Raw genomic sequence first — 14,552 nt, forward strand, 5'->3', positions numbered from 1 at the left:
ATAGATTGTGGGTATGACAGTAAAAATCAACCTTATGAACTAAACGAATGGCTCTTTTTTGTAATGTGCATAGTGGTTGTAGTAACGTTCTGTAAGTGTTGCCCCAAATTTCCACACAGTAACTTAGGTAAGGTAAAATAAGTGAGCAGTACAGAATGTATAGGGCAGAGGAGTTTAAATATTTTCTAGCATTAGCAAGAACTGCAATACGTCTTACCAATTTAGATTGGACATATCTTATATGAGGTTTCCAACAGATCTTGTTTTGAATCAGTACTCCCAAAAACCTAATTTCAGTCACTCTCTCCACAGTCATATTATCAATTTGTATTATTAAATCACTCTTCTCTTTACACTTACCGAACAACATAAACTTTGTTTTATCTAAATTTAGTGACAATTTGTTAATATTAAACCACTCCTTCAGTTTACATAAGTCTTGATTCATTTCAAACAACATCTTTCTTAAATCTTCACCCGTGCCAAAGATGGTTGAGTCATCAGCAAATAGTACAAAGTTAAATCTCTTAGATACCTTACATATGTCATTTATATACAAAATAAACAATTTTGGCCCCAATACCGAGCCCTGAGGGACACCACAAACAATATCCAAGCATGAGGATTGGAAATTACCCAACTGCACAAATGGTTGCCTATTGCTGAGATAATTTTTCATCCAGTGCAACACTACTCCTCTTAGACCATAACACTCAAGTTTTCTGAGTAGTATATCATGATCAATTGTGTCAAATGCTTTTTTCAAATCAATAAATACCCCAACAGCATGTTTCTTTTTATCTAAAGCACTGGTCACCTCTTCCATTAAATGCAGAACTGCCATTGCTGTGGATCTTTGTGACCTAAATCCATACTGACTTTCAGTCAGTAGATGATGTTTACTAAGAAAACTTTCTAGTCTGACAACAAATGTTTTTTCCACAATTTTAGAAAATTGTGGAAGTAATGAAACAGGCCTATAATTTGTGAAGTCATGTCTATTCCCCGATTCATATAGTGGGATTACTTTTGCAATTTTCATTTTTTTTGGAAATATTCCGATTTGAAATGACAGATTACAGATATATGTTAGCGGTTTAATAATTTCCACAATCACCTTCTTAATTATTATCATGTCGATGCCGTCATAATCAGTTGACCTTTTATTTTCACATTTATTTACTATATCTATAATTTCGTTTTCCTCCACTGCTGTAATAAACATGGAATCTGGATTTCTGACTAATGCGTCATTTGGTATTTCATGTCCTGTGGGCTGCGGTATTTCCTCAGCCAACTTTGGGCCCACACTCACAAAGTATTTGTTAAAATTGTGAACTATCTCTTCCATATTATTTAAATGTTTATCTTCATTGTGAAGTATTGTGGATAACTGACATGTTTAATATTTTTTCTAATAACCTTGTTTAAAATATTCCAAATACCTTTAATATTATTTTTATTTCTGTCCAACAGTTTACTATAGTAATCTTGTTTTGCTTTTCTTAAAACAACAGTCAGTTTGTTCTTGTATTTCTTATATTTATTTTCTGCCACAGTTGATCTATGCCTTATAAAATCTCTGTATAGCTTATTCTTTTTTTTACAGGCATTTTGCAATCCCTTTGTGATCCATGGATGATCAAAATATTTATTTTCAGAAGGAAACTCTACAATCGGACAATTTTTGTCATATAATAATTTGAAAATATTCAGAAAATTATCATATGCTTCATCCACGTCATTTTCTTTTAGTACTGACTCCCAAGTGTGTTTAGATAAATCATCTTTAAATGCATTTATAGTTTTTTCCGTCCTTAATCTTTTATTGATTGGATTATTTTTAGTCATTACTTTCTTGTGGCAGATATCACAAACAACAAAAACAGGTAAATGATCACTGATGTCATGAACTAACAATCCACTTATGGTGTTGTCAATTAAATTTGTAAATATGTTATCTATTAATGTAGCTCTATTAGCTGTGATTCTGCTAGGTCTCGTAATTTGAGGGAAAAGACTCAGACTACATGTGGTATTAATAAACTCTTCAGTCAATTTGTGATTGTTGACATTTAGCAGATCAATATTAAAGTCCCCACAAATAAAATAGTTCTTTGAATTTATAGCTGTATATGTTTTCTCAAACCATTCTATGAAGAGGTTCATGTTAGAACCAGGAGCCCTATATATACAGCTAACAATTATATTTTTATTTTTTTCCATATATATTTCAACTGTTAGATATTCAAAATGATCTTTAACCACATTAGTCATATTTTCAATTAACTTATATCTGAGATTGTTGTCCACATATACAGCTACTCCTCCACCAATCTTTCCTTCTCTATTAATATAACTAAATTCATAACCCTCTAATTCAAAATCGGCTCCCTTATTCGAAGTAAGCCAGGTTTCTGAGATAGTAATGACACTAAAAGGCTGTTTAAATTGATTTAAACAATCCTTGATGTGGTTAAATTTTGCATATAAACTTCTACTGTTGAAATGTATTATGGAGAATTTATTGTCTGTATTAACTGTAATATTATATTGTTGAGTCGAGTAGTAGCAACAGTTATTCCCATTATTATAGAAAAAGTTGTTTTCTGGGTCCAAGTCCTTTTCCTTATCCTGACTTTTATATTCAGTATAGTCAAAAGTTTTCAGTTCAGGGTAGTCTGCTTTAGTTCGAGGTGCTAATGTTGTATCCATAGCCGATGAGGACAACATGTTGTTTAACTGAGACATGGTGATTGAGTGTCATATGCAATCATCTAAGATCCCAGATATAACATAAAACATTCAATTGTACTTATCCAGGTCAGCGATGTCTCGAACAACCAGAACCTTTGCCTCCCCTGGAGTTCCATTAAGTTTAACGAAAACCTTACAATTTGTTGTCCATGTTGCTTGAATCTTTCCTTGTTTTCTCAGAAACCGAGCCTTTCTGGTGATATCAGCGTTCTTGGTCAGGTGCTCATTAATAAATACGTCAGATCCTTTCAGCAATCTGCCTTGTTTTAACAGAGCAAACTTGTATTTCCTCTTTGTGAATCTCATGATAATGGCAGGTTTATCATCTTTTCCTCTTCTTGGAAGCGGGTGGCATGCTTCCACAGTGTCACAGTCCACCTCTATCCTCTTGGTCCGGAGAAAAGAAGTCACCTGTTTCTCTGTGGAGTCAAGCCCTTCTACCGATGGTTCACCAACAGTACTAGTTGCAGCCACAGCGCTAGCATACGAACTGGGCTTAACCCTAAGTCCCGTGATGATCACATCATTTATCTTACTGTACTGTTCCAATTCGGCCACTCGGTTCTCCAATGCAGCGATTCGTTTATCCTTTTCCTCATTAGAAAGTCTCAACGACTTCACTTCTTTCACTAAGTCCAAAATGTTGTTTTGGTGCAGCCGTATAGCTGTCACTTCCTCCGAGAGAAAATCCAAGGATTTCTTAATATCATCCAGATCCTCTGAAGCTGGAGTCTTTCTGGGTCCCATTTTCTTTCAATTTCACTTTTTTTCTCTTTTTTATTTATTTATTTATTTTTTACTTATTTGTTCTCCAATGAAAATTCCTCGCCACTGCTTTCGAGTTACCTTCCAGATTAGCTTACAGTTAGCTCCCACCGCTTACAGGCTAGCTTCGGATCGCTGTTTTTGAATGCCTTTCATTCAGCCAAGCAGGATAAAGTAGAGTTTTGACGTCTTGATAAGGAGAGTTGGCGTATTCTCAGAAGTTGTTTTGTCGCTTCAGTCCCAGTACAGGTTTATTGTTCCGGTTTTCTCTTCTCTTTTCTCTTCTCTTTGTCGAAGTGTGTGTAGCATAGCTCCGCGTGTCTCCGAGGGCAGCCACGCCACGCTCCGCTGACACAGTGAACTATCTTTCCAAGTTGAGATGATAATTAGAGCAAACATGGGCTGAAGTTCGCCAGGTGAAAAGTACAACCATGACAGTGAAATTCCCCAATATGGATCACTTAATGCAATCTGAAATAAAGCGGATATCTCCTTAGCATTAACAATGAAACTGTCAGGCAGTAAAATCAGTTTATTGCTAAACTATTGAAACGTCTATCTGTATAACTACTTCAGTGAGTCACAGCAATCGTTACTTCCACTCTCAAATCCACCGGACATCTGGCTTATATGGCTGCGGAGCAACAGGGGAGCCCAGCGTAATATACGGTGGCTAGTAGTACAGAGAAATATGTCAGTGTAACTTTAGAGTATAACACTAATGCTTCCCATTTGGACATACTTCAAACAGACAGTCACAAAATAGAGAATGGTCCTACTGGGACGGTCGGGTGACAGGGGCTGTATTTATGTGTGTGTGTGTGTGTGTCTGTGTGTGTGTGTGGGCTCGTATTTGATACATTGTAAGGACCATTTTCTAACAAACTATGTTTTAGGAACTGACTGCTCCTTATGCTGCCCCTTTATTAGAAGTGTTGATATTTGATTGGGATTTAGGTTTAGAACTAAGGTCAGGTTTAGTGTCAGGCATGTACTGGTAATGGTTAAGTTTATGGCTAGAGGAGATGTTAGGCTATGGAAATGAATGAAAATGAATTGCAGTCAATGCAAAGTCCTTGTGAAGATAGAAAGCTTACTTTCTATCTTGTGTGTGTGTGTGTAACTATAATAGGTCTGCATTTGTCGAGGTGCTAAAGTGTGTGTGATTGGTGGTTGTGTGTCTGGATTTTTCCATGAGGTGACTTCACCCCTGAGATTAATCTCAGATCTTGACTATGAGGAAACTTGATCTTTAAGCCACACTCATAAAAATGTATGTGCCAAAAGAGCAATAGGGTGTTCTGGCAGAATTTGCAGTATTTTTTAGCTCTCCGTAAACACGCACCAACAAAGAACACTATTCAGTCTTGGCTCTCCCTCTTCCTCTTTCCTCTTCCTTCAGTCTCCTTTCCATATTTTCTTTTTGCTCCCTCCTTTCATTATCCCAACCTTGCTCTTTCTTCATGTCGTGTTCATTTTCCTTAACTCCCTCCTTTCCTTCTCCCCCCTCCATCTTGCTCCATCCCTTGGGACCCATTCGTCCAACTCTGCCTTAATAACTCCTGTGCCTCCCAGTAATCCCAGCAGTCACAACTTTCACTCCTCCGTCATCGACTAGGTTGAGTCGTTCTGGCTAAGCTAACTGTAGACCGACAGCTGGTGATCAGGTTTATATGGCCTCTTTTGGATCCTGCCGTCTGTTTTTCCTCCTGCCAAGCTCTGTCTGTAGAGGATTCTGACTCTTTGCAGTCAGAATTTTACTCATGATTGTAACGACTGTGGCTATGAAAAGTATTCACCACCTTCAGTGTTTTACTCTTCGTATTGCTTTTACAAATGATGATGAATACTTTATTAATCCCCAAGGGGAAATTAACAGTCCCAGCAGCTTAAGACATTATACACAACATACACTACAGTTCACACAATATATTACAAAAACACTAGATTATTAGATAAACACAATTACCAGATCAACATTACTAAGAGCTAAAAATACTAAAAAAACACTAAAATCCTAAGTGCTAAAGAGTGTGGAGGTGAAGTCTGCTGTATCGATGGCCTAAGCAGAATCCATCATGATTAACAAAATTTGGCTTTTTGTCAAAAAAGAAAATACAGAAACATCTTTGAATGTCAAAGAGAAAACTGATTACCACAAAATATGAAATATAAATTATGTGATTGCAGAAATCACTCAGTTTCTTTAAAGCGGCTGACCGAATTCAACAGAGGTCCAGCCAATTGGTGCCAATAGTCTCACATTGAGTGCACTTACCACTTACTTAAAGGGGTTAAATATTTATGCAATCACTTATTTTATGTTTCATATTTTTGTGTGGTTTTGTCAAAATCAGTTTTCACGTCAAAGCACAATAAAAATTAACTTAGACCTAAATTCACAGGATCAACAACATAAATTAATGTTCATGGCGTAAAATATTATTTTCTCCAGTAAATACATGTGCAAATGGATCTGATTTGTTCTACAGCAGCAGCAACACAGGTAGCAGGACCCCTGATAACGAGGCCTGGGTCCAAGTGGACGAATATTTATTGGTTCACTTGTCGGTTCATTCGTTAGTTCTTTCATTGGCTGGTTGGTTACTTGGTTAGTTGGTTCATTCATTCGTTTGTTGGTTCTTCTGTTGGTTTGTTTGCTGGTTGATTTTCTCGTTGGTAGGTTGCTTGATTGGTTCTTTTCTTCATTCCTTTCTTCCATTGTTCCTTCTTTCCTTCCTTCCTCCTTCCTTCCTGTCTTTGGTCCTTCCTTCATTAATTCATTCATTCTGCCCTTCGTTCCTGGGTTCCTCCTACCTCTCTTTCTGTCTTGTATCTTTCCTACATTCCTACAACGTTCCTTTTTCACAAAGCCTAATCCCTGTAGAAACGTCTCTCATACATAATACTGAATCTTAATATTAATGTTATTTTTATTTTTAAATGTATATTAAGCACTGTGTCAAGCTGGGAAATGTTTAGTGTGGGGGGAAAACTCTGGAATTTTTACTTAGTAGATGCCACTAAGCAGCTGTCTTTATTAAAATATTGGAGGGAAAAATAACAAATGTAGAAAACAAAACAAACAAAATATATTTTTTTGTGATGTAGAACAATACATCATTTTTTATATATGACATTTGCTAACCTATCTGTATTTCAACCACTGATCTAGCTGCTGATATTTTTTTATTTTTAGGGTAAATGTTTCTGCTAAATCATTTGTAATTCTGTGGTTTACAAGGAGCAAAACACTCAAAAAGACTAATTAGCATGACACTGTTAGCACAAGGTTTTATCATGCTATCACACAAGAAAATGAATCTAGATGCACACTTTTAGCCACAGGGTGACATACAGATGGGCTGTAAAAATAGTTGCTCTCACACAGACTCTCTCTCAAGATAAGAGCGGATAGGATAGCGGTGGCCGTATCGCGGCTCACCGAGTCTCAACCAGGCTTAGCCGCTGCATGGTGTGTGTGTTCATTTCAAAGAGATCCTGTGTGTGTGTGTATAAACTTATCCGAGTGTGTGCCCCTCTCGATCTACCTGCCTCTGACTGGCTTTCAAAGAGAGAAAGCTGAGAGGTGTCACTTCACTGAAATAAAAACCATCCCGAACAGCAAAGTGTGCTTTAACAGGCTTACACGGTGTTTTGGATAACACTCTGACGATCACACCTTAGCTGCATGGCAAGGGCATTATTTATGAATCTGTTTAGTCCTTTAAAGTCCCATCACTGCACTGGAATTCATGGCTCCTGAGTGAAATGTTCTGGTACAAAGGTCCCCTTGGCAGCGAAGCTAAAGAAGACCGGCACTACGGTGCCTTTGGGAAAGCGCCCAGAGAAAAGTGGAGCCATTCAGGTGTAACTATACAAAAGAGGAGAGCATCTCAGGCCGTACACGGCAAAGATACTGCACACATTCTGACAGCACAGCAGTAAAAATTTATGTCACACAGATGTGTGAATTTCTTACTGGCAGAAAATTTACGGAATCATTTTTAAATCCTGCTTTTAAAAAGGTCAACCCATTTGATTGTTTTGTTGGTTGGATCTTTTGATGATTCGTCAGCCCGGTGCTTTGGGCTAATGAAAGGTTAGCAGCACCTGGCTACATAGCATATGTATTGCTATATAGCATACCTTCCGGATATTTTTCTTTTGTTCGTGATTAGGTTAACAGTTAAATTTATGTAAACGTAATGAGTAAATCAAAAAACAAAGACAAAGCAGTTGAGAATCCAGCTGAAAGTTGCCAAAGAGTGAAGACAGTATATTAGTAATGCCAACCTCAGACATCTACGACCAACACAGAAATACTGGCAGCAAAGTCTTCATTTTGAAAACGTTGTTTACTCTTTTGGGGAGTGGGAGGGAATCTTGTCAGGCAACATTACAAAAATATGGGGCGCTGGTAATAAAGGCTTTTAAATAAAAAAAAATGCTACACACTATACACTGTAAAAAAAAAAAAACTTATCTGGTTTATCTGTGCACATAACTGCAGACGTGGATAAAGAAAAGTTTCAGCTGAAGCAAATTATAACGGCAAAACATGCAGCAGGGTTGTTTTGGAGTGAGAGGGTATTGATTTAGCTCGCTCTGCAGATGCCAGGAGGGAAGAAACACAAAAAGTAAAAAAAAAAAAACTGCATGAAAGAGAGGATTTTTGGACATAATGAACATTATGCTCACAAACAGCTGTAGTCCCCTCTGTGATCAGAAGAACTCACCTGGATGCAATGTTTGCGTGTTCCTATAAACCAATCTGATGTAGTTAAAAATCTGTTGCGTTCTTTCCACAGATGATTTAATTCTTTTGCAAAGATGAACAGGTAGAAATTTGTGCCTCTACATCTGCAAAGCTGTCCGTTTTCCTTTTGAGATATTTGTTGTTGTTTTTTTTTTTCTTAAATGCAGGTCCACTACCACATGTACAAATATTGAAAAATAATTCAGTTGTTTTTTTAGCCTGCTGCTGTGGGAAATGAAGAAAGGTCAGTGGAAGCTTATATTCTACTGTGAAGCTTTCAGCTGGTGTCATGAGCTTTTATTCCTTCCTGATTTCCTAACACCGTCTTGGAGCCAGGATCGGAGCAGCGGAGCAGAACTGCCGCTTCAGTCAGTAGAGTTTGGGGCATCTGATTAGGATGCCTCCAGGTTGCTTCCCAGTGAACATATTCTGGGCACATTCCACAAGGAGTCGGCCGCAGGCAGAGCCAGAACACACTGAAGGGATTCCATATCTCATCTGACTTTTCAGAGGGCTGGGATTCCCCAGCAGGATGTAGCTGGAGTGCAAAACAGTCTTCAAATATTCCTAAATATACATAAGCCTAGATGTTTCATAAATAACTATAACTAAACTTGACTATGTCGAAAAAGAGAAGCCATATTTTTTTAGAAAGCTCCCACAAATTATACATTTTGATGACGACTGTTCCTGTTCCTTTTCTTTATATTCTGATCGGTCTTTGTCAAATATTAGAGATGACTAACAATTCATATGTTGGTCAACAAAAGGTCTGGTTTTGGTTTTGAATATCTATAAATAATTGCTTAGGGAGATTATTAAGAAAACTAGTAATTTAGATTAACATTACCAAGTCGGTGCACCACCAGATTATCAGGAAACTTAAAGTCAAACAGTTAAGTCTCGGTTATTGTCTGCAAATGTTCAATGAGGCTTAGATTTTAAATAATAATATATGAAGGCGTAAACCCAGCAACGGTTGTTTTCTGAACAGCAAGTCACCACACATGTAATAAACACAAACAACTTCTCTCCAACACACAGGAGTTCATTAACCCCTTAGCTGTCATGAGGGCACTGGTGTCCTAATGGACCCACTGATCAACATGTAAGTGTTTTGAGGGTGACAGTCAAGGGGATTTTAAGAAAAATTATTGAACCTTACAAATAAATACTTTAATCAACAACCTACTATGTGTTTTCCAGCCACATCATGCCATTGTATGACAAAATCAAGTAACTATGTTAATTTCAGGTTTTATAAAAATGCTATACATATCAAAAATTACCTAAAAGAACTTTGACTTGGTAAATCAATGCCTTGAAATTGGGCCTCTGTCTCTTTAAAAACTCCTGCTATTTCTGAAACTGCCTTCAGGAAGTCATCACATCATTGCTCTTATTAACCCTCTAACAATGTTTTTTTTGCTTGTTTTTTTACCAGTGCTACACTGAGAAGCAGCTCCTATAACAAGGTCAGCAGATGAGCAGTTCCACCAGGTGTTTGCTAATTGCTGCTGGCTAGTCTGAAGGGGGAAGGCTGCTCTGTGAGGAGGATCTGCAGCCCAAAGGCGGAGCTATGTCCAACTAGACGTTTTACACAGTAGAATGGTTGCCACGAGAGATGAAAGGATTTCTCAAACATGCATAAAATCTTTAAGGCAACACTTCAGGAATGTTTTTGATGAGGGAATAATATCATAGCATAATGATGTTGACTTTACATAAGACTGTCCCTTTAGTCCACTAACTCTCCACTAAACCAGTGCTTCCCAACCCTGGTCCTTACGGCATGCTGCCTTCATGTTTTAGATGTCTCCCTGTTTTAATTTGAATTATTGCAGTTCAACAAAAATCCTGTTAATCAGCCATCAGTTGAAGTCCGGTGTGACTGACAAAGTTACTCTTGAGCTAGGACTCCTAGGCAGGAATTTTTAGGCTAAGATAGGAGCGCCGTGAGAGGACTTTGAAAATCTTTGGGAGTACTCCATCATACACCTGCTTCAACAAACCCACTGTCCTCTGGACAAAGCAGGCAGCACGGTGAGGATCATGTTCTTTGATTTCTCCAGAACATTTAACACAATTCGTCTTGATCTGCTTTATCAGAAATGCCAACAATTACTTGGATCTATGTCTTCCTCACCAACAGACCACAGTTTGTGAGACTGGAGGACTGAGTGTCTAACCAGGTGATCGGCAGCACAGGAGACCACAGGGTGCTGTACTCGCATCGTTCATTTTCACTCTGTACTTTTTAGAACATTGTGTAACATGAGTTACAACATTTTACTTCCCTCTGCGATTAATAAATTAATTTGGAACAGAACTGATTTTAAACAACTGACAGTGTGGGATACAGCTGTTTTCTTAAAGTGTTCAATTATTTTGTTTCATGTGAACTAAGCATTTCATCTCACAGATCCATTTCCTGAGATGAGATACAAGAGGGTTTTTTTTACACAAACAAAGCACTGAGTCATAGCAAAACCCGACAACCAGGCACCATTTCCCACTGCCTTCTGTCTAAATCACACCCATTCATATCCCAGCATGCATCAGCCTACTCGCAGTCACATCTCGCAATATTAGAAATTTGCAAAACACCCATCACTGTATGAGCATCAGAAACTGCCTGCAGGGAAATATGTAGTTTAGCACAAAAAGCAATAATCAAGTTAGGAAATGATTTGGGACAACCAAGCACATAACAACAGAAAGCTCACACACCCCTACACACGAAAATACACACACAAATCCAATCTGAAAACACTTCCTCAGGGAAAGGTTTAGAATGCACACACACACTTTTGTATGAAAACACACACACACACACACATTAAAAGATGTAAAAATACCCATTTATTCATTATATGACTCCAAAAAGATATTAATTCTTTTCATGCAAGCTGATTCAAATTAGCCAGCATCAGGAAAAATATAATAGGGAATTTGTTTTTGCTTTTGTAATGATTAGTTCAGAGCCTCAATTAATGAAATCGAGGTCGCAGGAATACGCTTTGATTAATTGAAGAGGAAGAAAGAGAAACGGAGCTCAGCTCAGAGGAAGAACTGAGGCGGGTCGGACTAAGAGAGGGAGTCCACTGGATTCATGCTTTGGTAATGTTATTATATTTTGTTAGATAAAGTTCACTTTAAACCTGCACTATGTAACTTTTAGAAAAATATGTCTTCTTCTACGTATTTATTAAAACAGTCACCATGTCGAGACATGAGACAGGTAATCTGTTAAAAGATGGAACGCCTCCGCCTCCCCCTGAAATATTATTGCCATCTGAAGAAAAGCACCCGACCTAAAACAACCAATCAGAGCCAGGGGGAGGGGATAAGCGCCGTCAATCAACCTTGTGTATGCACTGCTAAACCAGCTAATGACGGAGAAGCAACCTAGCGACACCATTCGTGGCTATGCTAACTAGCCTTAGCATTCGTAGCAGTCTATGTTGTGGACAACTAGCTGTAGCATAGCGGAGAAACTCACAAAGTTTGGATTGAATGATACAAGAGAACCGCAGCAGCTGAAAATGGAACAAATGTTGCAATTTTGGTCCCCAAATCAAACTGAGTCCATCAGACTATCATGTATAGATACCTTAAGACTTAACAGTTTTCTGTGATAATAGTACAAGATAGTGTGATACATGATATTACCGAGCTTTATTAACTGTCTACATAATTTCTCTCTTTTAATTTTCTTTTGCCACTTGTGGATGCTGATTAGTAAATTATATGATGCAATCAGAGCTAGATTACAACAAGTACTCTACAGTAAGTGAGCTACGTTCTGAAACTAGGGGATGGACAGCTCTCAAAGTGAAGAACCAAATCAGCTGATTACCAATTATCAGACAAACCCCCAAAGCCCCCAGCGCCCGCCCTGCTTATAGGCTAAACTGCAGCAAGAACAATAATGAGAAAGATTGAATGAATAACAAACATTTTCAAGAAGTTTAGTTCCTTCCTAGAACATTTCAGGCCTTTGTTATGGTTCACTCACTGGTGTTTAACCTCTCTTTATAGCAACACCATTCATTGGTCTTCGTTTTGTTGGAGATTTATTCAGATTAAAATCCCTCTGGCTCAGATTTATTTAGTCCATCTTCTTTCGAGGATATCTAACCAACATGGTCAGACAGCTTAATAACTGTGTAGGATTTTTGTTTTAACAGCCCGAAGCTGCTGGGAAATCTCTGATGTGGGGCGATTTCTGCTCATAACGTTCTCTAACAGTCTTGTAAATGAGGTGTCATGGTGGTTCAACGGGTTCCTGAACCTTGTCAAATTGCTGACCAGTGCCGAAATAAAATATGTTTTTTCTTAATTGGCTTGCTGATATCTCATCAGATTAATTTCATGCTTCTAATGTATCTCCACTGACTATGAAAGTAATCATGGTTCTCCATTAGCTGGCAGATCTGCATATTGTGCACATCACTGGTCGCTCTGAAGCGAGGAGGACAGTGATGGTTGTAAGTATGCGCCTCTACAGGGGTGTTAAAGTATTTGCTCCCTTTGGTTTTCATTTGGTTCCATCCATTGTCCTTGCAGGGTCTGCTGCATCAATCTCCAGTGGTCTTTGGATGACAGTTATTTAAAGAGCAGAAAACAATTTGTGAAAATGGGAGATATTGAATCGGCGTACCTCATGGGTCAGTACTGGGACCAGTTTCATTTAATTTGTACATAAACAACATAAGCAAAGTGTCTCATGTATTAAAATTTGTGTTATTTGCTGAGGACACAAATACTCTAGTCCCTGGTGAAAACATACAACAACTTCTTTCCATAATCGCCTCAGAAATCAGTAAATTAAAGAAATGGTTTGACAATAATAAATTATCACAAAATCTGGACGAGACTAAAATCATGCTTTTTGGGAACTGTTACAAAAATACTCAAATTCAAGTTCAGATAGAGGGTGTGACTCTAGAAACGGCGTACAGCACTCAAGGACCAAACAGTCAGAGCAGCAGGTAGGCAGATCCAGCCCGGTGAGGTGAGGTTAAATACAGATAGGGGACAATGAGGAAACGTGGAACAGCTGGAGCCAATAATGGGGCGTAACATAACACAACGGGACTAAATTAACCAAAATACATACACAGAACCCTACGATCCTCACAAGGATCCACACTAGGAATATGTTGCCAGTCTGTCACAGAGCGATGGTTTTCTGGCACACTTAAATATTTCAAGTCATTAAACAAAGTTGAATTACACATAAGAACAACCTGAGGAAATAGAAACTGAAGTTTTCTATCATCCATTTCATTTATCAGCAGTTAAAATCTCTTCAAGCCAACCTGGACTAAAGTAAAAACTAATTGCCCCATTAATTTAATAACCTGCTCTGATCAAAGATTTTCAGTAACTGACAATTCTTTGACATTGCTGTTTAAGGTCATACCAGTACATGTCATTCACTTCTTTGTCAAAGTGGATCAACTGCTTTAATGTTGATATCGGATGAACTTTGAATGTTCCAACAATGTCCTCCAGCTTCCATTCTGTCATTATGTCATGTAGCAACATTAGCTGCATTTTCATTACAAATGCGCACAAAGCTTTGTCAATATTATAACCCTGTTTCCATTAAATAAGAAATAAAATAAAATCACGTGTGAATAACCTTGTTCACTCAATAAATCATCAAAACACATGGCGCGGCATCATCCTCCTTCTACTTCTTGTCGTCTTCTTCGTCTTTTTCGGCACTTCCGGTTGTTGATCACCAATTACAGTACTTAAAAAATCTGCCAATGACACCATACCAGATTCCATTAGCAGATTCTTTAAGTCCTGTAATTTTCAAGGTGGGGCCTTTGTGGTTCAGATGCATTCGTCCAGCATATCCCACAGACTGTTGATAGGATTGAGATCTAAGGAAAATCTATCATTCCCAACCCTGTGTCATAGTCAACATCTTTTCCCTGTTGGGGGCGCCGATATCCCCACCTGCTTGCCACTCCCTGGAACAAGCAGTGATGGCCTCTCTTGTTTGACCAACACCATCATTTACCTTTTAAGAAAAATGCCTACCAATGCAAAATACATTTGCCAAACCTTGGTTTAGTTTTGTAAATAATCAAAGCTGGTAAGCATCGCTGATTATTGTGTAAGTTTTTGTTTTATTACCTTTTGGAAGTAAAAAATAGCCGGTATCTAGGGCATGCAGAGCTGTGACTCAGAATTCTCTGAAACAAACTAATCTAATCGATATTGAAGGTGTCACCATAATGGTGTTTACTCT

Source organism: Xiphophorus couchianus, chromosome 22 (assembly GCF_001444195.1).
Source record: "Xiphophorus couchianus chromosome 22, X_couchianus-1.0, whole genome shotgun sequence".
Classification (NCBI taxonomy): domain Eukaryota; kingdom Metazoa; phylum Chordata; class Actinopteri; order Cyprinodontiformes; family Poeciliidae; genus Xiphophorus; species Xiphophorus couchianus.